The sequence below is a fragment of the Schistocerca nitens genome, chromosome 5 (assembly GCF_023898315.1).
Source record: "Schistocerca nitens isolate TAMUIC-IGC-003100 chromosome 5, iqSchNite1.1, whole genome shotgun sequence".
Classification (NCBI taxonomy): Eukaryota; Metazoa; Arthropoda; class Insecta; order Orthoptera; family Acrididae; genus Schistocerca; species Schistocerca nitens.
This window is the reverse complement of record NC_064618.1, coordinates 783,268,309-783,292,829: the sequence shown is the minus strand read 5'-3', so window position 1 is coordinate 783,292,829 and position 24,521 is coordinate 783,268,309. Positions and strand designations below refer to the sequence as shown.

General features: G+C 39.1%; 1 protein-coding gene across 1 annotated transcript in view; it reads left to right on the top strand.

The window, feature by feature from the left end:
* LOC126260229 (beta-mannosidase-like) overlaps positions 1-24,521 on the top strand; it is a 267,698-nt gene that overhangs the window by 72,048 nt on the left and 171,129 nt on the right. The gene's annotated exons all lie outside the window — the stretch shown is intronic.

Below are 24,521 nucleotides of genomic sequence, written 5' to 3'. Positions count from 1 at the left end.
CCACTCTCACCAGACAGCAGCTGTTGGACTGAATGAAAGCAGCAATCTAGAATGGGGCAAGGAAGGAGGAAAGATAGCAGGGTATGGGCAGGGGGTAGAGAAGAGTACTGTCTGGCAGAACATGCAGGGACCAGACAGTGGCAGGACGAAGTTGCTATGCACAGTGTTGGGCAGCTGTGGGAGGGCTGGATTGGGGGGAGGGAGGGGGAAGGGGTAGAGCAGAAAGTGGAGGGGCAGAGATAGTAAAGGACTGGCAGGTGCATTGGCAAAAAGCAACCCACAACGAGGGTGAGGGGACGTGACCTGGCGGGAAATGACAGGATAGATGGGATGGGAACTTTTGGGCAGAGGGTTAGGGACAGTAGGTTATCATAATTTGAAGCTGGGATAATTTTAGGAACAGAGAATGCATTGTAAGGATAACTCCCACCTGTGCAGTTCAGAAAAGCTGGTGATGGCCTGGGTTGTGAAGCAGCCATTGAAGTGAAACATGTTATGTTCAGCTGCATGTTGTGCTATGGGCTGGTACACTGTGCTCTTGGCTACAATTTGGCAGTGGCCATTCATTCTGATGGACAACTGGTTGGTAGTCATGCCAACATAAAAAGGTGTGCAGAGATTGCAGCAGAGCTGGTATATGACATGGCTTCTTGCACAGGAGGCCTGGCCTCAAATAGAGTAGAACAACCCTGTGACAGGATTGTAATAGGAAATATTTGGTGGGTGGATTAGGCAGACTTGTACTTGGCTCCTCTACAGGGATATGACCCCTGTGGCAAGGGGCTGGGATTGGGAGTGGTGTACGGATGGACTAAGATGTTGTGGAGGTTGGGTGGGCAACAGAACACCATTTAGGGGTGTGGGAAGAATCTTGGGTAGGATGTCTCTCATTTTAGGGCATGATGATAGATTATCACTACACCCTATGTTTCTGAAAGACAGAGCTGCCCAATAACTACAGACACAATTGAAACAATGAGTGAGGAGAGTAAAAAGGGCCCTGAGACTGTGACCATGTGTATGTGAGATTTACTTGTGTGTGTGTGTGTGTGTGTGTGTGTGTGTGTGTGTGTGTTTTCTACTGCAGAAGAAGGACTTTTTTCTGAAAGCTTTAACATTTTAGCAGTCAATTTCATTGAGCCTATGTACCACTCAATACCTCCTCTGTATGGTGAGAAGCAGTCTATGTTTTGCATATGTTATGCAACAAATTGACATAAAATTGGAACATGTGAGATATAGACACATATCTCACATCTTGTTGTAGTTCTTGACACATGTAGTGACACTGTTGTCAGCAATCTCCCCTATCCATATACATAGTTCCAGATTAGGTTTATGATGAGAATGTTGCAGATGGCATTATCTCAACTCATGCACACTCTGTGAGGCTTAAGTTTGGTCACTTGCAGCTAGTTAAAATGTCGATCTTTTTTCAAACCATAACTCATCTACTGGTGCAGACATAATAGTTTTCTCACTGGATATACAAAAAAGGGGTGAACAATTCTTGTTGAGGTGTAAACACAAGAAATGCCACAATTTTTGTTGTACAAAATGTTGATCCATCACAGAAAATTATTTTCCTCAAGTTTTAGTCTTCTTAGCGTACAATATTGTGCTATATTTAATTAACATTAAAATTAATGTCCTTGACAATTTTTTTCTGAGAACAAGCTACCTTCTTTGAGACACCAGGGCATGATATTACATGATCCAGGGAAACAAAACTGATTTCAAAGCTGTTAAAACTTAAATACATCTTTTTCCTTGAAGTTTTGACCAGCAGAGCATCTTTCTCTTTCAAAGATTTGTTTCATTTACCTCTGTTCTGTCTGAATATTTGTCCACATGAGAATTTGCATTATAGACATCTTCTTGGTAGTTTTTTAATCTAAATTTTTTAAAAAAAATATTTTTACAGTGGACAAGAGTAGAAAATGCAACAGAGTAGTGAGAAACTGTCAACAGTTTGAAGAATGGAGATGTGACAAGTGATAGTATTATCATTGGTGCTGTAGCAGTTGTGCCTATAATTTACAGAGAAAGAGCCCTGATCTTACAATTTAGAGGTAATTTAGGAGTACTACAGACAGAATTAGAACAGTTGAAAGCTACAGTTATCAACCATAAAGTTAGGGAGCTGCAATTGTCAGCCATAAAGGCAGGAAGAGGCAGAGGAGTGGACTGTGTCCAACCTGCCAAGTGAGACAAGAGGTTCAAGAAATGTTGCAAGTCTCTGTCTTTAGTCTAGATGCCTCCAGTAGCTAAACTGTTCTGGAGACTATGGACAAAAGTGTGCAGACAACTCAAGGAGTTCAGAAACACTCTGGCAAGACAAGCAAAAAAGAGGAAGCTAAGTGTAGTAGTAGTTAGATGGTTAAAAAGACCTGGATGTTCCTTCTGTGACTGAATAATTATGAGAGGAAATGTCTGAACTAGTAAAGTATGCTCTGGATTGTGAAGTCCAAGAAATGAATATTTTAAGCCAAGTTCAGGGCTCAGAGATGTCATGAGTGATGTAGAATCTTTGGAGGAAGGTCTTCATAAAGAATATTGTGTAGTGATGATTGGGGGAGTCAGGAACAGTTTGGACCATAACCTTACAGCATGAAGCACACCACTGGCAATGCTTCTGCCACAGTGTGAAGACTGTGCCACTCTTTGAGAATTATGATAATACCTGGATGAAACTTCTATTGACATTTAAATGCAGAGCTCCAGGAATCATCCAACAGATGGGGAGGGGGCTGTGGTGAGGGGGTGGGGAATCAGATATGGGCATTATAGATCATCATCCGTCACAAGGGTGCACCCAATACAAAACACTCTACACTTGAATGCTTCCAGTAACAGTATACTTACATGACTAGTTTTCAGAAACTTTAAATGTATCTTGAGTAATGCCTGTTAAATGTCAGTAATTTCTTACACTTTCCTTAAGCCCTGCCTTTCCAAAAGACGGAGTTGACAAATTACTACAGAGACAATTGGAACAATGATTGAGGAAGCAAAATAGAGCAACTTGCACAGTACAAAGGATAACAATTAAAATTTATTTTGCCTTTTCTGTTAAAGCCCACTAAATGAGAAAAACAACTTTTCAAATCAACACCAGGGAGAGACAAATCTAAATTTATTTTGAAAGATAAGCTTTTAACAGAACATCATTTGGAAGTTATGGAAACTGAACTACTTTAGATCATTAATTTTATCACATTACTGTTGGTATAATGTGAAGAAAGAGAGAGTGACTGTATTCACAAGAAGAGGAATGAAGTCCCAGGCCTTATACTTCACTTGCATCTAACAGCTCTTTAAGTGCTATACATTAGTAATGGATACACAAGATTTAAGTTCTGACACTCATTTTTCTCTCGCTCTGTTTCTGAATGGGACAAGAAAGGCAATGTGAAAATCTTGTATGCTCAATGCTCCACAGCTTGTTAGTATTTATTAAAAGGCATCTTGCTGTGCACAATGAACTGCATGTAAACATATTGAATCACCAACTGGCAATTAAATACTTTTGTATGCAGCTCACAGAGCACAGCAACATATCTTTTAACAGGAAAGGATGTAACCGTCAGTGGTACAAGGTGTCCTGTTCAGTTCACTGTATAGTGGCTTGTGGGGTATGTAAAAAGCTGTAGGACTTAGAAACAAAAATTAAAACTTCATAGATTAGTAAATTCTGATTAGAGCTTCCCTATTTGTAATTGCTGAGTCAGTAATAGTATTTTTGTACTGTACCCAGAAGTGTAATTGGTATAAAGCACACTATAAGTTTTGCTGTCACATGAGATATTTATATCATGACCCTATGATGCATCAAGCACTTGCTATCATAAAACCTCTCTTTTTATTTGAGTCACAACAATTTTTCGGCAATCAGACTTTTTTAAAGTATTGTGTCAGCTTCAATACTATCATGATTATACAGTTGCATAGTTAAAGTTATTCACACAAGGAATGCTCTCGTCCCATTTTGCATCCCTTCCTTTCCAAATTTCTGCCATTCTCCTAGATCATAAACTTTACAGCTGCAATAGACTCCTTGCTGTCAGCTGCTAGTGGGTAATGCTCACTCCCCTTACACTTTTGGTTTTCTGCATACTGTGCCCATGCTCAGAGCAGTGAGTTATAGCACAGACATGACTTGAAGTAAAACATTAATTATTCCTCTCAATACATCATAGGAACCTGAGTCCTGGCACACATTGGATGAGGCTTTCTGTGTAAAATTGCTGCATACCTACAATATTAGAAAAAAGATAGACTGCTACTCACCATAATGATGACCTGTTGAGCTTCAGACAGACCCAATGAAAAAGCTGTTACACAATACAGCTTTCAGCCAAGGCTTTCTTCAGCAAAAAAGAACACACACACATTCAAACAAGCAAACACACCTCATCCACACATGACTGCTACCACCAGCAAAAATTGGCAGAGAGAAGCACACAAAGAGGATGAGTGAATGTGAAAGTGGAGGAGGTGATAGGACAAGGGGGTGGCAACTGTTGGGTGGAAGATATGGGGTAGGTTCCCATAGTTTAAGGCTGGTATAATTTTGGGAATAGAAAATCTGTTGTGAGGATAGCTCCTATCTGCACATTCCCAGAAAAGCTGCTGGTGGCGGTAAGGATCCAGATGGCCTGCGTTGTGCCGCAGGGTGTCTACTTTGCTCTTGTCCACAAATTGGCAGTGTCTGTTCATCTTGGTGGACAGCCGGTTGGTAGTCATACCAACAAAAAAAACTGTGCAGTGGTTGTGGCATAGCTGGTATATGATATGGCTGCTTTCACAGGTGCCCTGGCCTTTGATGGGTAAGATAAGCCTGTGACAGGACTGGAATAGGAAGTGCTGGCTGAGTCAATTGGGCAGATCTTGCACCTGGGGTCTTCTGCTTGTGCCAAGGGGTTGTGATTGTAAGTGGCATAAGGTGGACTAGTATGTTGTGGTGTTTAGCTGAGTAATGGAACACCATTTCAGGAGAGTTAGGAGGGATCTTGGGTAGAATGTCCCTCATTTCAGGGCATCATGATAGATAATAAAAGCTGTGACTAGGCTATGGTTCAGTTGTTCCAGTCTGGAGTGGTAACAGGTGGTGAAGGGGGCAGGAAATCTGTTTGCAGACTAGGTTTGGGGTATAGTGCCTGTTTGTGAAGGCCTTGCTAAGACATTCCGCATACTGTGAAAGCTGGGAAAGGGAGTTTTTGTCACATATCTTGCACATACAATATTTCTGGGTGGCAAGGCTGTGTGGGGAGGATTCTTTGGTGTGGAAGGGATGGCAGCTGTGAAAATGCAGATACTGTTGGTGGGTGGTGAGTTTAATGTGGACATAGATGTCAATTGAGCCATCAGACAGGAGGTCAACATGTAAGAAGGTGGCACATTGGCTTGCAGAGGACCGGCTGAAGTGGATGGGAGAGTTTTGGGAGACTAGAGAGGTTTCCTTTAGATTGCCCATAAACAGGTTGACATAGGAGAGTGTCATGCAGGTGTCCATGGCTGTGCTGCAGATTTGTTTGTATACCTTCCCTTCCAAAGGAGACATAGTTGTTAGGATAACAGTTTGTTAGGTGATTGACATATTGGGTTTGGAGTCTGAAAGACGTTGGGAAAGTCAGTGTTCAGTTGCAACAAGACCACGGGCATGACAACAGTGACAGGTAGGGAACCAGGAGGTAAAGGAGTGGGGATGGTAGAGAGTTGATGAAGGAAGCAGTTGGTATCTTTGATGATGGATACTAGATTATGGGCAATTGGATGAAGGTGTTGGTCAATGAGGGCCAAAATCCTTTCATTGGGGGCATAATAACCAGGTACAATGGGGCTTCCATGTTTTTTGGGTTTGTGAAATTTGAGGAGCATGTAGAAGATGGGTGTGTGGGCAGTCATAGGGATGAGTAGAGAAATGGACACAGGGAGAGGTTCTGGAAAGTGCCTAAGGCTTTAAGTAGGGATTGGAGGTTATGTTGGACTCTTGGGATATCATCACTCTGGCAGAGTTTATAGATGGACGAGTCAGGTAATTGGCAGAAGCCTTCCACCAGATACTTACTGCAACTCAACATGACACAGTGATGGAGCCTTTGTCTGCTGGGAGGATGTTTAGGCCAGGATCTTTTTTGAGACTGTGTATGGCAGTTCTTCCCTCTGTTGAAAGGTTGGTGGTGTAAGGAAGGGATCTAGGGAAGGATGGTGAAGCCAGATTAGAGGTAAGGAATTCCTGGAAAGTGACCAGAGGGTGGTTAGGTGGGAAGGGCACAGTATCATGTTTGTATGTGGTATGAAATGAGAGAGGCAGGGTTCATTGTTGGAATTAGGTTGGCTTTAGCTGTAGGGTTTGGTGGCAAGGAAGAGTTACCACTACAGGGATCAGGAGAAAGAGAGTAGGTCTTTGACAAGTCCATCATTATTAAATTTGGATGTAGAGCTAAAGATGAGGCTTTTGGATAGGACTGAAGCTCCTGTGAAGCTGAGAATTTTGATGGCAAGGTTAACAATGGTGTTCTGGGATTGTTTGGGCTCTGGATTTGGAGCGTTGGTAGGGAGTTTTGGGGATGTGGCAGGTTGAAAGGCTTTGTGAGCCAGGGTCTGGGTGCTAAGAGAAGTTGATGAGGAGGAATGGCGTGGGTAGTATAGGGGTTGGATAGGAGTGCTCCAAGGTGGCAGTGGGGTGTCAGCAGGTTAGACAATTTATGGAGGTGGTGTCTCGAACACCCTTCCAGGTGCTGGAGAGCAAGGGATTCAGTTTCCCAGAAGGGATGTATGTAGAAGAGATGGCGCAGTAGCAATATCTTGCAGAGAGAGTAGAGGTGTTTCTGATATGACTGTCACATGGAAATGTTTTCACAGTACCACATACATAAGGGCAGGGACTGGTGGAATCTGAAAAGGTGGAGATCATTGTGAAAGAAGGGGTGGGATCCAGAGAAAGGAATTTTTATGGTTTGGCCATTGGGGGTGAGAGTGGGGGCATTTCATGGTTTAGGCAACATTTAAGCAAAAGGATGTGGGATTGGGTTTTAGCCAGGGAAAGGGATACTTTTCTGAACTGATGCAGGAAGATGGAGCCGGGCTTCATTGTGACAGGGATGGCATTGGGGAAACACGAAATGATGTAGCACATAGGCAAATGAAGGTACTGAATGGTCATGAGGAGAGCTGCATAACAGAAATAGGTGCATGAAAATACACACAGGCATGCAGAAAACGCGCACAGCTACACAAGAACATATACAGATGTGTCAAAATGCACAAATACTTGAGAATATGTAAAAATATGAACAAACACACACAAATACTAATAAACGCACAAAAAGAAGGGGAAAATGGATGGATGAGGTATGGGAGTTCATGTGGAACAGGTAGGTGTGGAAAATAAAACGTAAAAATATGCGAGGATGAGCGAAGAAATAAAGTTAATAGGAAAAATTATAACTATCAGCAAATAGAATTTGGGGCATGAGATGCTGCACCAACAATCTGTGCATTCACATAGCCATGTGTTTTTCATGAGATAGATCATTGTTACAGTGGGGCTCAGATCCGCAGCTCGTGGTTGCGCGGTAGCGTTCTCGCTTCCCGCGCCCGGGTTCCCGGGTTTGATTCCCGGTGGGGTCAGGGATTTTCTCTGCCTCGTGATGACTGGGTGTTGTGTGCTGTCCTTAGGTTAGTTAGGTTAAAGTAGTTCTAAGTTCTAGGGGACTTATGACCATAGATGTTGAGTCCCATAGTGCTCAGAGCCATTTGAACCATTTTTTTGGGGCTCAGAAGTCAGAATGTATGTGGTTTGAAAGGCGGTGAATAAACACTTGGAGGTAGAGAAAGAACTGACACTGAGAGGAGTAATTCTTCAGAGGTAGTAACAAAGGAAAATAATACGTGGCTGTAGGATGGAAGAAAAGCTATTAGGCAAAATCAAACAATGGGTCTCAAAGTTGGAATATCAACCATACTATGAAAAGGATAAATTAGTACTGACTGTCAAGAAGACACGTTGGATTGCACTATGAAGGACTGCTACACGCAACAGCTTTTATCCAAAGCCTTTTTGAACAGAAAAAACATACATAAATTTACACAAGCAACCTCACCTCACGTACACATGACTGCTACCACCGGCAGCTCTGAATGGAATGCCACTGTTACATGAATAGCATGAATAGCACAGCTGGAGTGGGGCAGAGAAGAGGGAGGTAGTCATACCAGTATGAGAGGCGTTTGAAAAGTCCATGCAAAGTCTGAGAGATAGCACCACCGGCACATATATGGAAGTCATGTTCAGTTAGTAGCATCTTTGGAAAGAATGCACACCAAGTTACAGTCTTATTGGTCTATTTCTTTGTGTTTGGCATTCATGTGAATCAAGGAAGTCAAGGGATTGTCAAAAAATGGTCGAAAAAGAATTTTGTGTGGTGTTTAAACATTAATTTATGAAAGGCAAAACGCCTCAGGAGAGTAAAGGGAAGCTTGATAAACATTACGGTGACTCTGCACCTTTGATTAGAACAGTTTATAAATGGTTTCAAAATTTTTGGAGTGGTCATATGGGCACAAGTGATGCTGAATGTTCTGGACGCCCTGTCGAGGTTACGACTCCAGAAATCATTCATAAAATCCATGATATGGTGATGGATGACAGAAGATTAAGGTGCATGAGACTGCTAGTGCTGGGGCATCTCGAATGAATGGGTACATAATATTCTGCATAAACATTTGGACATGAGAAAGATATCCGCAAGATAGGTTCCGCGATTGCTCACACTTGACAAAAAATGGAATTGTTTGAAGTGTTGCAAGGGTGGTCTGCAGCTATTCAGGAAGAATCCACAGGAGTTTAAGCATCGTTTCGTCACTGTGGATGAAACATGGATACATTAGTATACTCCTGAGACCAAAGAACTATCTAAGCAATGGTTTACCAAGGAAGAATCTGAACCAAAAGAGACATTGGAAATAGGATTCCAACTCGTTTCACATTTATTTATTTATTTCATTCGTGTTCTGTAGACTCATTAGTGATAAATCATGTGGGTGTAGAATGTGTCATTTACATAGATTTGAGACATTTGTTTATAATAATAGGTTGTACAATGAATAATTTTACATAGAAAAAAATGTTAACAAGAATTGTTTTTAGTAAAAAGTTACAAATTACATTGAACAGACATACACTATATTAAAATCAATTCACATATTCTCATACATAAATTCGTCCAGTGAGTAAATGGTTCTACTTAGAAGATATTGTTTCAGTTGATCTTTAAAAGTAGGTGGATCAGTAACTGACATTTTTATTGCCTGAGGGAGAGCATTAAATATTTTTATGCAAGAGTAGTGTACTCCTTATTGTACCATACTTAGATTCTTTTGTTTAAGATGTAGATCATTTTTTATCCTAGTGTCATAGTAATGACACATGCTGTTCATTTCAAAAAGGGAATGGTTTTTACACAAGAAACACATGAGAGAGAAAGTGTACTGAGATACTGTTGGGAGTATTCCCAGCTCTTGGAAGAGTTTCCTGCAGGAATATCTGTAATTGACACCACACAGAATCCTAATGACTCTTTTCTGGGCTATGAGGATTTATTTATTTATTTATTTGTCCATATAAATCTCTTTTTAAGTACATATATTGTACACAGGATATTAGACAGGAAACCTTTTTAGCTATTGGATTTTCAAATGTCAAACATGCATTTTATAAATTTTTATGACAAATTGGATCTATACAGTTAATAATTACAAATTTTTGAAGTACTGTATATTTATAACTTATTTCTACAATTAAAGATACAAATTACATTTTTTCTTGCATAAGACACTGTGAGATTGAATAGTAGCAGTTTTTCAGAAGGTAGGATGTCACAAACTTTTTAAAGCTTTGTAGTTCAGTAAGAGATTTTATATGTCTTGGTAATCTGTTGTAAAATTTTGTTTCTGCATGATATACACCTTTTGGCATAATGGGGTGTTACAATGATTAACATGTATGTCACTGTCTGACCTGGTACTGTAATCATGGACACTTTTGTTTTGAGGAAAAAGGTTTTCCTTTCTCAGTATGCTTTTTTTGACATTCTTGACTACTTCCAGTATATAAATGCAGGGAAGGGGTAGGATCTTTAGATCTGTAAAGAAAGGTTTGCATGATTTTCAGCTGCTCACTTGTTTCATTATTCTTATAATTGCCTTTCATTTCCTGAAAACTGTTATGGCCTGATGTACATTTCCCCAGAAAATGATACCGTACTTCAGTATTGAATGTACACGAGCAAAGTATACAGCCCTAACTGTTTCTGCACTAGTACTGTTGCAGAGAATTCTTACCACATAGCTCATGTTTGCTAGTTTTGAATTATGGCTGTGATATGAGTGTTCCATTTAAGATTTTCCTGGATATGAATCCCAAGAAATTTAGTTTCATTGGCAGCACTAATGTTTTGGTTATCTATACATATTACAGATTGTGCTGGATTTTTATTTTGATCAGTGTGTTTCTTCTTGGATGCTGTAATTATCTGTTTGGCTTTGTTTCTTTCTTCAAGATAACTTTCTCTGTCTACCTGAGTTCTAGTATGTAGCCATTTTTGATATGCCTTCTTTTTCCTTTTACAGGCTGCCTTGAATGTGTCATTCCACCAAGCTGTTTGCTTCATCCTACCTTTACACACTACTGGGCCAAAGAATGTCTTGGAACAGTAGTGTGTAAAGGTAGGATGAAGCAAACAGCTTGCTGGAATGACACAGTCAAGGCAGCCTGTAAAAGGAAAAAGAAGGCATATCAAAAATGGCTGCATACTAGAACTCAGGTAGACAGAGAAAGTTATGTTGAAGAAAGAGACAAAGCCAAACAGATAATTACAGCATCCAAGAAGAAATCTTGGGAAGACTTTGGAAACAGGTTGGAGACCTTGGGTCAAGCTGCTGGAAAACCATTCTGGAGTGTAATTAGCAGTCTTCCAAAGGGAGGTAAGAAGGAAATGACAAGTATTTTGGACAGGTCAGGAAAACTGCTGGTGAATCCTGTTGCTCCCTTGGGCAGATGGAGGGAATATTTTGAAGAGTTGCTCAATGTAGGTGAAAATACAATCAGTAATGTTTCAGATTTCGATGTACAATGAGAGAGATATGATGATGGAAATAGGATCACATTTGAGGAAGTGGAGAAAATGGTCAATAGATTGTAGTGCAATAAAGCGGCTGGAGTGGATGAAATTAAGTTGGAACTCATCAAATGCAGTGGAATGTCAGGTCTTAAATGGCTACACAGGATAATTGAAATGGCGTGGGAGTCGGGACAGGTTCCATCAGATTGGACGAAAGCAGTAGTCACACCAATCTTTAAACATGGAAACAGAAAAGATTGTAACAATTACAGAGGTATCTCTTTGATCAGCATTGTGGGTAAAATCTCCTCAGGTATTTTTGAAAGGAAAGTGTGAGTATTAGTTGAGGACAAATTGGATGAAAATCAGTGTTTGTTTAGGCCTCTTAGAGGTTGTCAGGACCAGATCTTTAGTTTACGGCAAATAATGGAGAAGTGTTAGGAGTGGAACAGGGAATTGTATCTATGTTTTATAGATCTAGAAAAGGCATATGACCGGGTGCCTAGGAGGAAGTTATTGTCTGTTCTACATGATTATGGAATAGAAGGCAAACTTTTGCAAGCAATTAAAGGTCTTTACATAGATAGTCAGGCAGCAGTTAGAGTTGACGGTAAATTGAGTTCATGGTTCAGAGTAGTTTCAGGGGTAAGCCAAGGCTGCAACCTGTCTCCACTGTTGTTCATATTATTGATGGATCATATGTTGAGAACAAGAGACTGGCTGGGTGAGATTAAGATAGGTGAACACAAAATAAGCAGTCTTGCATATGTGGATGACTTAGTTGTGATGGCAGATTCTATTGAAAGTTTTCAAAGTAATATTTCAGAGCTAGATCAGAAATGTAAGGACAATGGTATGAAGATTAGCATCTCCAAAACAAAAGTAATGTCAGTGGGAAAGAGATATAAACGGATTGAGTGCCAAATAGGAGGAACAAAATTAGAACAGGTGGACGGTTTCAAGTACTTAGGATGCATATTCTCACAGGATGGCAACATAGTGAAAGAACTGGTAGTGAGGTGTAGCAAAGCTAATGCAGTGAGTGCTCAGCTATGATCTACTCTCTTCTGCAAGAAGGAAGTCAGTACCAAGACTAAGTTATCTGTGCACCGTTCAATCTTTCGACCAACTTTGTTGTATGGGAGCGAAAGCTGGGTGGATTCAGGTTACCTTATCCATAAGGTTGAGGTTATGGATATGAAAGTAGCTAGGATGATTGCAGGTACTAGTAGATGGGAACAATGGCAGGAGGGTGTGCACAATGAGGAAATCAAAGAAAAACTGGGAATGAACTCTATAGATGTAGCAGTCAGGGCGAACAGGCTAAGATGATGGGGTCATGTTACACGCATGGGAGAAGAAGGTTACCCAAGAGAAACATGGGTTCAGCAGTAGAGGGTAGGAGGAGTCGGAGTAGACCAAGAAGAAGGTACCTGGATTTGGTTAAGAATGATTTAGAAGTAATAGCTTAATATCAGAAGAGGCACCAATGTTACCACTGAATAGGGGATCATGGAGGAATTTTATAAGGGGGACTATGCTCCAGACTGAATGCTGAAAGGCATAATCAGTCTCAGATGATGATGATGATGATGATGATGATGGTGTGGAAATTCATGAGTACCGTTTTTTGGGGATTAACTATTAGCCTGTTTCTGGTAAACCATTCAGACACTCCTTTTGTAATATCTTTTGCAGATGCAGTAAGATTTTCTTCATTATTCCCTTCAATCAATAGACTGGTGTCATCTGCAAACAGTACTGGTTCAGAATCCCTAACGTGTGATGGGAAATCATTAATGTAGACCAAAAAAAGAAAGGGACCTAAAATGGGGCCCTGTGGAACACCATGACTTAGTCCACATGGTTCTGAAAGGTGTACCTGGAGTTCGTTTCCTTCCGTGTACTTAATTTAAGTTACCTGAGAGTGATATTCCAAATATGATTTAATCCACTGATTTGGCACACCTCTTACACCATACCATTTGAGCTTCCCCAGGAGTATAGAATGATCAATCACATCAAAAGCTCTTGTTAGTTCCAAGAATAAACCTGAGATATTTCTGTGGTTGTCCACTGCATTTAAGACATGGTTTATCAGATTGAAAGTGGCAGTTTCAATTGATCTCTGTGGTCTGAAGCCATGTTGACATCCAGAAATAATATTATTCTTGTCGAAGAATGTAATTAGTTTTGAAAGGAACACTTTTTCAATAATTTTCGAAAACCGTGACAATAGAGACACAGGCCTATAGTTACCCATACATTGATGATCACCTTTTTTTATATAGGGGTATTACTTTTGCCATTTTCAGTTGCTGAGGGAAGACACCACACGATAAGGATGAATTGCATATGTCCAATAAAGGTGAAAGTATTTGTCTTGCTGTTATTTTTATAATATAATCTGGACTATCATCAATACCAGTTGAATACTTACTCTTCAGTGAATTAATGGTATTTAGGAGCTCTGTTGGGCTCACTGGACTGAGGAACATGGATATATTATTTATTTCAATAGATGAAAGTTCTTTCCATGTTGTATTAGGTGGACTTCCAAATTTTTCCTTCACTAATTTCCCAGAAACAGTTGCATAGTAAGAATTGAAACTGTTTGCAACTTCCCTAGGGTCAGTGACATTCTTGCCATCATGTGATATCACAATATTTTTGTGAGTTGTCTTCTTCCCCGTAAGATCCTGCACAGCTTTCCGCATGGACTTAGTTTTATTGGATGACTTCATAATATATTTGTCATTTTCCTTAATTTTTGCCTCCTTTATGACGTGTTTCAAAACAAGCTTGTATTTTTTGCCTTTTAGAAGATACTCTGATGCCTGGTGTAGTCCAGTTTTTGCATCTATCTGTGCTTTTAGAAGTAACATTCCTTTGTGGAAAAGCTATGTCAAAATTATGCTTGAAAATGTTCAAAAAATGTTCCATCTTTTCGTTAGCATTAGAGGTATCATATGCTTCTCTCCAAGATTGTTCGCTGATTAGGTACTGGAAGTATTCTATATTTTTCCCACTATGAATCCTTTTATGGATAACATTTTCTGTACTGGTCGAAATGTGATTTACAGGTATGGTCAGTAATTGCGAAAGGTGGTCACTATAGCTATAGTTTTCTGATGTACACTTGTCCATGTTTACACGCACCTGATCAAGGAGAGTGACACTAGTTTTAGTTACATGTGTTGGAGAGCTAACAGTACGACAAAGATTGTAGGCTTTTATAATATTTAAAAACATTTCCCTGTGAGGGCTATGGCTCAGAAAGTCAATATTAAAATCACCACATAGTACCACTGTTTTCCCAGTTGTCTTAAGTTTGCCTAAAGCAAGGTCCAATTTTTTTGAAAAAAAAACACTTATGTTGCTAACAGGAGATCTATACACACATAAAATAATAGTGTTTTCAGACATTAACTCAACAGCTGAGATTTCAAAGTCTCTTTCACAACCAAGTTTGCAAACAGATGTTATACTCTTATAATCTACATTTTCTTTTACATATATACAAGTTCCCCCATGTTTTGATTTCATTCTACAAAAGCAGTTTGCAAGGTTAAAATTTAATATTTTTAAGTACTGAAAATACTCATTTTGTAACCAATGCTCACAAAAACATAACACTGAAACATCTTTCCATTGACTATTGAGGAGTATATTTATTTCATCAACTTTGTTTGTTAATGACTGTACATTCTGGTGTACAATCTTCAGTCTATATTTGCAATTTAATTCTGCATCACATTTTTTGTGATACAGTCTACTTCCCTAAAAAAAACTCTTTCACCCTTTTTATAAGACATCGCATCATTCTTTATGACCCATTTGTCCAAAGTACTTGGACTGCTTCTATAGTAGGCCTATTGTGACTCCAATTTGCTAGACGACAAATTTCTTCAACCAAAAATTGTTTCCCACTATGATTTAAATGAAGGCCATGGCTGGTGTGCATGGACCTGTCTAACATGTTTACATTTATTAAGTTCACATACAGAAAACTTTTTGCATACAGTATCTATCTCTTTGTTTACCTTTGCCTTTGGCTGGTTTCCCCAGAATATAATTCCATAGGCCATCAGGGCATGAAAATAACAAAAATAGGCAACTTTCACAGTATTTAAGCCACTGAAGGAAGCAATCGCATGAATAGTGTAAATTGCTGAGCTTAGTTTTTTTCTATAGGTAAGGAATGTGTATGGACCAGTTTAGATTGCTATTAACACATAGACCCAGGAACTTTGTTGACTCCACTCTTCCTAAATTCCCATCACTGTATTTAACATTAATCTCACCTTCGATACTTAGGCTTGTATGGAATTGAATCAATTGAGTTTTTTCAAAATTTATTGATAATACATTAGGGGTAAACCAGGTTAAAGGTCTCCTGAAAAATTGCATTTACAGTGATCTCAAGATTAGTATTTGTTGAATTGTCTACAAGAATCGTCGTGTCATTGGCAAACAAAGTAAATTTTACCTTAGCCCTTGTACACATTGGAAAGTCATTTATGAAAATAAGGAAAAGTGGAGGACCCAGAATAGAGCCCTTTGGGACTCCACAGTTTATTGTGCCCCAAGAAGAAGACACTGGTTCCCCATTAGTGTTGTTTACCATGACTTTCTGTTTCCGGTCCTTTAAATAGGAGGCAAGCCATGTCCCTGCTTCTCCAGTAACCCATAAAATTCTGACTTTCTCAGAAAAATCTCATGGTTTACGCAATTGAATGCCTCAGAAAGGCCACAAAAAATTCTAGTTGGAGACATTTTATTATTAATTGATTCAATAATTGCATTGGTGAAAGAATATAATGCCACTTCTGTTGAGATGTTTTTCTGGAAACTGAATTGGCTTTTATTGAGCATATTGTATTAACTAAGATGTTCAAAAATCCTTCTGTGTACAAGTTTCTCGAGAATCTTGAAGAAACAGGTTAAGAGTGAAATAGGACAATAACTGGTTACTTTGTTTCTGTCACCCTTCTTGTACAATGGTTTCACCACTGCATATTTAAGTCTATCAGGGACAATTCCTAGTCTCAGTGATTCATTAAAGATGTGGCACACAAATGAAAATGTGTGTGTGTTTCAACACTTTGATGGAAATACCATCAATACCAGTTGAGTTTTAGTTTTTCATGGCCCTTGCTGTTGATGTGGTCTTCAGTCCTGAGACTGGTTTGATGCAGCTCTCCATGCTACTCTATCCCATGCAAGCTTCTTCATCTCCCAGTACTTACTGCAACATACATCCTTCTGAATCTGCTTAGTGTATTCATCTCTCGGTCTCCCTCTATGATTTTTACCCTACACACTGCCCTCCAGTGCTAAATTTGTGATCCCTTGATGCCTCAGAACATGTCCTACCAACCGGACCCTTCTTCTTGTCAAGTTGTGCCACAAACTCCTCTTCTCCCCAATTCTATTCAATACCTCCTTGTTAGTTATGTGATCTACCAGCTAATCTTCAGCATTCTTCTGTAGCACCACTTTTCAAAACCTTCTATTCTCTTCTTCTCCAAACTATTTATTGTCCATGTTTCACTTCCATATATGGCTACACTCCATACAAATTCTTTCAGAAACGACTTCCTGACACTATACTCGATGTTAACAAATTTCTCCCTTGCCATTGCTAGTCTACATTTTATATCTTCTCTACTTCTTCCATCATCAGTTATTCTGCTCCCCAAATAGTAAAACTCCTTTACTACTTTAAGTGTCTCATTTCCTAATCTAATTCCCTCAGCATCACCCGACTTAATTCGACTACATTCCATTATGGTCATTTTTCTTTTGTTGGTGTTCATCTTATATCCTCCTTTCAAGACACTGTCCATTCCGTTCAACTGCTCTTCCAACTCCTTTGCTCTCTCTGACAGAATTACAGTGTCATTGGCGAACCTCAAAGTTTTTATTTCTTCTCCATGGATTTTAATACCTACTCCGAACTTTTCTTTTGTTTCTTTTACTGCTTGCTCAATATACAGATTGAATAACATCGAGGAGATGCTACAACCCTGTCTCACTCCCTTCCCAACCACTGCTTCCCTTTCATGCCCCTCGACTCTTATAACTGCCATCTGGTATCTGTACAAATTATAAATAGCCTTTCGCTCACTATATTTTACCACTGCCACCTTTAGAATTTGAAAGATAGTATTCCAGTCAACATTGTCAAAAGCTTTCTCTAAGTCTACAAATGCTAGAAACGTAGGTTTGCCTTTCCTTAATCTTTCTTCTAAGATGTCATAAGGTCAGTATTGCCTCACATGTTCCAACATTTCTACGGAATCCAAACTGATCTTCCCCGAGGTCGGCTTCTACCAGTTTTTCCATTTGTCTGTAAAGAATTCGCGTTAGTATTTTGCACCTGTGACTTATTAAACTGATAGTTCAGTAATTTTCACATTTGTCAACACCTGCTTTCTTTGGGATTGGAATTATTATATTCTTCTTGAAATCTGTGGGTATTTCGCCTGTCTCATACATCTTGCTCACCAGATAGTAGAGTTTTGTCATGACAGGCTCTCCCAAGGCCATCAGTAGTTCTAATGGAATGTTGTCTACTCCCGGGGCCTTGTTTCAACTCAGGTCTTTCAGTGCTCTGTCAAACTCTTCACGCAGTATCGTATCTACCATTTCATCTTCATCTACATCCTCTTCCATTTCCATAATATTGTCCTCAAGTACATCGCCCTTGTATAGACCCTCTATATACTGCTTCCACCTTTCTGCTTTCCCTTCTTTCCTTAGAACTGGGTTTCCATTTGAGCTCTTGATATTCATACAAGTGGTTCTCTCTTCTCCAAATGTCTCTTTAACTTTCCTGTAGGCAGTATCAATCTTACCCCTAGTGATATAAGCCTCTACATCCTTACATTTGTCCTCTAGCCGTCCCTGCTTAGCCATTTTGCACTTCCTGTCAATCTCATTTTTGAGGCGTTTGTATTCCTTTTTGCCTGCTTCATTTACTGCGTTTTTATATTTTCTCCTTTCATCAATTAAATGCAATATTTCTTCTGTTATCCAAGGGTTTCTACTAGCCCTCATCTTTTTACCTACTACATCCTCTGCTGCCTTCACTACTTCGTCCCTCAGAGCTACCCATTCTTCTTCTACTGCATTTCTTTCCCCCATTCCTGTCAATTGTTCCCTTATGCTCTCCCTGAAACTCTGTACACCCTCTGGTTTAGTCAGTTTATCCAGGTCCCTTCTCCTTAAATTCTCACCTTTTTGCAGTTTTTTTAGTTTTAATCTACAGTTCATAAGCAATAGATTGTGGTCAGAATCCACATCTTCCCCTGGAAATGTATTACAATTTAAAACCTGGTTTCTAAATCTCTGTCGTACCATTGTATAATGTATCTGATACCTTCTAGTATCTCCAGGATTCTCCCATGTATACAACCTTCTTTCATGATTCTTGTGTTAGCTATGATTAAGTTATGCTCTGTGCAAAATTCTACCAGACAGCTTCCTCTTTCATTTCTTATTCCCAATTCATATTCACCTACTATGTTTCCTTCTCTCCCTTTTCCTACTCTCGAATTCCAGTCACCCATGACTATTAAATTTTTGTCTCCCATCACTACCTGAATAATTTCTTTTATTTCATCATACATTTCATCAATTTATTCATCATCTGCAGAGCTAGTTGGCATATAAACTTATACTACTGTAGTAGGTGTGGGCTTCGTGTCTATCTTGGCCACAATAATGCATTCACTATGCTGTTTGTAGTAGCTTACCCGCACTCCTATTTTTTTATTCATTATTAAACCTACTCCTGCATTACCCCTATTTGATTTTGTATTTATAACCCTGTATTCACCTGACCAAAAGTCTTGTTCCTCCTGCCACCAAACTTCACTAATTCTCACTATATCTAACTTCAACCTAACCTACCTGCCCGATGAAGGGATCTGACATTCCACACTCCGATCCGTAAAACACCAGTTTCCTTTCTCCTGATAACGACGTCCTCTTGAGTAGTCCCCGCCTGGAGATCCGAATGGGAGACTATTTTAACTCCAGAATATTTTACCCAAGAGGATGCCATCATCATTTAACCATACAGTAAATCTGCATGCCCTCGGTAAAAATTACGGCTGTAGTTTGCCCTTGCTTTCAGCCGTTCGCAGTACCAGCGCAGCAAGGCCGTTTTTGTTAGTGTTACAGGGCCAGATCAGTCAATCATCCAGACTGTTGCATCTGCAACTACTGAAAAGGCTGCTGCCCCTCTTCGGGAACCACACATTTGTCTGGCCTCTCAACAGATACCCCTCAGTTGTGGTTGCACCTACGGTACGGCCATCTGTATCGCTGAGGCATGCAACTTTTAATAATACCCCAGATGGTTTTTATTTTGTTGCCAGAATTATCTATTTCTGATTTGATGAACATACTTTTTGCCTTTATCAGAACTTCATTTAAGATCTTGCAGTATCTTTTATAATGAACTCTTATTTCAGAATCATTTGTCTTTCTGAGAGAAACATAAAGCAGTCTTTTAGTCCTACATGATGTTTTTACTCCTTTTGTGAGCCACTGTTTGCTGGTATGGCTCTGGTACTAGTTCTTTGCAGTTCTTAGAGGGAAGACAGCTTCAAAGTGGCACATAAATTCATTTATAAATAAGTTAAATTTGTCATTGACTTTCAGTGCTCTATAAATTGGACTCCATCAATGAGTTGAAGATAACTGTTGAAAATCATGAGATTTTCATTATTAATTACCGTAAATGACCTTTTACAGACTTTGTCCTTCTTGTGTGGGCATATACCGTATTTACTTGAATCTAAGCCGCACTTTTTTCCAGTTTTTGTAATCCAAAAAACTGCCTGCGGCTTAGAATCGAGTACAAAGTAAGCGGAAGTTCTGAAAAATGCTGGTAGGTGCCGCCACAACTAACTTCTGTCATCGAATATATGTAGCACTACACAGGCATGCTTTGCAGGCACAAAGATAAATACTGGCACCAAAACCTCTGCGTCAGTAAATAAAATAAAAAAAGGAAGACAAGCTTTCTTCTCCACCCCGAGTTTCAACCACTGCATTTTCATACATTATCCGAAGAAGTAAATACAAATTCCGTATTGTTCATCCTCGAATGTAGCAGCATTTCAATGTTCTATGAAAATCCGACTGGCAAGACTGTTTGAGATGTTTGTCAATATGGCCAACTGTACGTTCCGAATTTTTTCCTACCTGTGAGAAATTATGGTTGCTAATAGGAACTTTTATGAATTGTGAATCACATGCAATATTCTCTTCGCCATAAGAATAATATGAATGTAAACATTTTGCTATGTATTCTTTCATGTTTGCTGCTATCTCATTGAAATCCTGTCTGCCTAATAAACTACGAAACTAGAGTGAGACAACAGAAAACGCGAAAGAATATACATATCATGTCATGTTTATGTTCTTATTATTCTTATGCCTAATAATGATTCAGTCAGAACTGAAGCACGGCAGTTGACTAGATTTTTAAGTCTAAGATGACATTAATTTCTGTGCAGAATGTAATGTACTAAAGAGGCGTCTGCAATGATTTTCAAGCGGAGAAAAATTTTCGCTAAACTCTCAGTCAGAACATCTTCTATCATATGCAGTCTATTGTTTGGTTCTTGTTGATCATTATCAAAGAAAGTAACAGTGTAAGTAACAACAAATAGCAGTCTCTTGCCATTGTTTCGCAAATAAGACAATTTTCTCTCTCATTTTTTTTAATTGTAAGCAGCGGTAGCATGCAAAAAAGCAAGCCAAGCTGTGAGTGGTGACAGGCCGTAAACACTCATTATCAGAATGCGACAAACAATGCATGACACAGTACAGTAATGCATTTTCAGCTTAGAGTGACGTAAACACCTATAACAAAAAGAACGGCACTTACTAGATCAATCAATGCAAACCAGACGAAGCACGTGAAAAAGGAAGGGTACCGTATAAATACAGACAGAGCATCTGATGCACAGCAGTGGCTACCTGGTAAAGCTTAACTGCTAAGCTTACGACTCGAACCAAACTACTGTAGCTATATCGTCATCTATTCGACCTAAATTGTGTCTCATATTACAATGGACCAACAACTTTGTTTCGATTTGGAGGTGTGGCCTAAAACTTTTCTCTCCCCTTGAATTTCGAGTCCCAAATTTCAGGTGCAGCTTAGGTTCAGGAAATTTTTTTTTCCTTGATTTCAAGCCTCATTTTTCAGGTGCGGCTTAGATTCGAGTGTGGCTTAGATTCGAGTAAATACAGTATCATTGATAGTTAGCAATCGGCTGTCACGCTCTGAAAGAACATTTAGGACTTGTCTTACTGTTGCATTGGTGTTTCTATTCTCATCAATGAAAATATTATCTGTAAGACTTGAACAGTAGTTCGTAACCCTTGTGGGGAAGTCTACCATGGGTGTGAGGTTGTATGTGTTCATTATATGTAGCAGGTCAGCTCTACTACTATTATAATCTAGAAAGTTAATGTTAAAGTCTCCTAAGACTACAGTATTTTTATTTTTTTGATATATATGGAATAGAAGAGATTCGAGTTTCTTAAAGAACATACATTGCTTCCCTGATGGGGCCCTATACACTGTTACTACAATGAGTGACAGGGTCTTGGTGCTAATTTCTATACCACAAGCTTCAAAATGCTGATCAAAACAATATTTTGTGAGCTCTAGATATCTATACATTATATTCTTTTTTACATATATTATTACACCACCCTTCTGCACATTGTTTCTACAAAAGTGAGAGGCAATATGTAAGCAATCTAAATTCAGTATATTGATACCCTCCTTTACATGGTGTTTGGTAAAATAAAGGATATTGGCATTATCAATAGTATTACTGTCACTAATATTCATTGTGAACAGTTCTAGTTTACTTCTTAGCTCTCTTATATTTTGATGGAAAATACACAGTTTGTCACATTTAGTATTGACTTTCTGAGGAAGTGAGTTGCTAGGTTTCAAGATGGGTGAGTTTTAGCACACGCTCATTAGATAATTGATCTTTTGTTGAGTGTCATTTCTGACTGACTTACCTGTCATGGTTTTCCCCTTTTTGTTGCAAAACCATAAAAAATCTTGATTGAGTAGAGCAGGTTTTCTAGGCCTCAAGCTCCTCTTTTGATTGTAGACTGCTGCAGGCCTTGGTGACACTACAGTAGCTTTGATGGAGCACTGTGATCTACGGTAGTTGTTGATCCTGCTGCAGTTAATGTTAATGTTTCCGGTGCTGTAGTTACTGTAGCTAGAGTTAATGACACTTCCACTGTTGACGGGACAGTAGATGTAGTAGAAACTGAGCTTGACAAATCATCTATGTCGATTTCTTTACTTGAATTGTTTCTCAATTTATCTGAAGTCACTGCAATTGTACCACTCTGTGATACTAGATTAGGCTCCACCATACTTACTGCTATTGGTAGATACTGTGATTCATTGAAATGATTTAGGTTAAGTCACACAATCTAGATTTGCCACTGCTGTTCCTGTGCATACCATGTGTTGTGAAGTCTTCTCTTAGACTGGCAGCTTTAAGAAAGCTCACATTGCAGAACAGTTTGCACATTTTCTCAATTTTACAATTTGTAATTTCTATTTCTTTATTTACACAAGATGTTTTTGTTAGGTCATGTTGCTCAGGAATACTAACAATAGTTATTTTGAGTGATGGCACACACTCTAGCATTTTCTTCAGATCTCTTATTGCATGTTTCACTTCATTTTTGTAAACATCATTTGCTCCAGCTATTATTATAAATGAGTTATTTGAACCTGAGTCTTTGTATTTGTGGATATCTTTTGTAACAACATGCAGAGGCACACCTGGTTTCACTAGACCCATAACATTTACCTTTTCCGTTTTTTATTTCAGTGTTTCAGCTAGCCCTCTTCCACGACTGTTTGAGAATAAGTAAATATTTTCTTGATTTACTTTCCGATTTTCAGCCCTGTCATTTTTCCCCAGCAATAAAGTGTTCACCTTATCATCACATTTGTTTCTAATATATAATCTAGTAGTACTTTTTTTGCTGCCAGAATGAGTTAAATGTTTCTCATTGAGACCTTTTGCCATAAGGTATTCATGAGAATTCGCAATGACTTTCTCTTTTTGCACTACAGTACTGTTTGATAATACCTGATATCTATTACTTAATTTGATATGAAAAGTATCTGTAGAAACTTTCGCCTGATGAGCCTTTTTAGGTGTGTAGGACATGTTACAAAGTAGGTCAAAGTGAGTGTCCGCTGCTTTTACGTTTGCCGACTTGGTTTTTTCTACTGAGAAGGCATTTTTTAGTTTGTTTACTTCAGGTTTTAGGTGGTACACATCATTCATTAATGTTGTAACACCACATTGTTCAATGCCTGCATCACATGCCGTGAAAAGTTCATTAATGGCTTTGCACTCATCACTACACAAACACGTTTTATTGATTGCAGTGTAATTTAAACTGAGTGCAACAACACAATTTGAATGAACCCACTGTTGAGCTTCTTCACACATACGGAGTACCTGCGTTACATTTTCTCCACATACATAACACTTAACACCATTATTTTAGTAATTTGAACTGGAATGATTTACCACTTTACCAATAAGTGACGCCATCTTATCCCCTATTCTCCAGAATTGGCTCCCTCGGACTACTATTTGTTCCCCAATTTGAAGAAATGACTGGCGGGACAAAGATATTATTCAAGAGAGTAGGTGATTGCAGCAACTAATAGCTATTTTACAGACTTGGACAATTCCTATTTTTCAGCAGGGATCAACAAATTAGAATAGCATTGGACAAAGTGTATAAGTCTAAAAGGAAACTATGTCGAAAAAAAAAATGTTTACCCCAAACACATAAGTAGTTTTCATTTTTGCATTGACTTTTCAAACGCCCCTCATACAAAAAGCTGTACAATTTGATGTAGCAGAGCTGGTATGTGACATGGCTGCCTTCACAGGTGGCTCAGCCTTTGATGGCGTAATATAAGCTGGTGACAGGACTTGAATTAAACCCATCAACCACCAACAGTACCTGCATTTTCACAGCTGCCTTTCCTTCCACACCAAAAAATCCTTCCCATACAGCCTTGTCTCTCAGGAATGGCATATCTGCAGTGACAAGAACTCCTTTTCCCAGTATGGTGAAGGTCCCACAAAGACCTACACAGGCAGGCACTATGCCCCAAACCTAATTCCAAACAAATTTTCTGTGCCATTTCTCTACACACTTCCAATCTTACCAAAACCCCTAACAGCCAGCATCAAAGGAGTGCACTGCACATCAGAGGCTGATACCAAAATAGATGACTTTGTGTGGAATGCATACATGGGCTTTTTAGGTTAGGCCATTCACCATACAAGCCATATATCA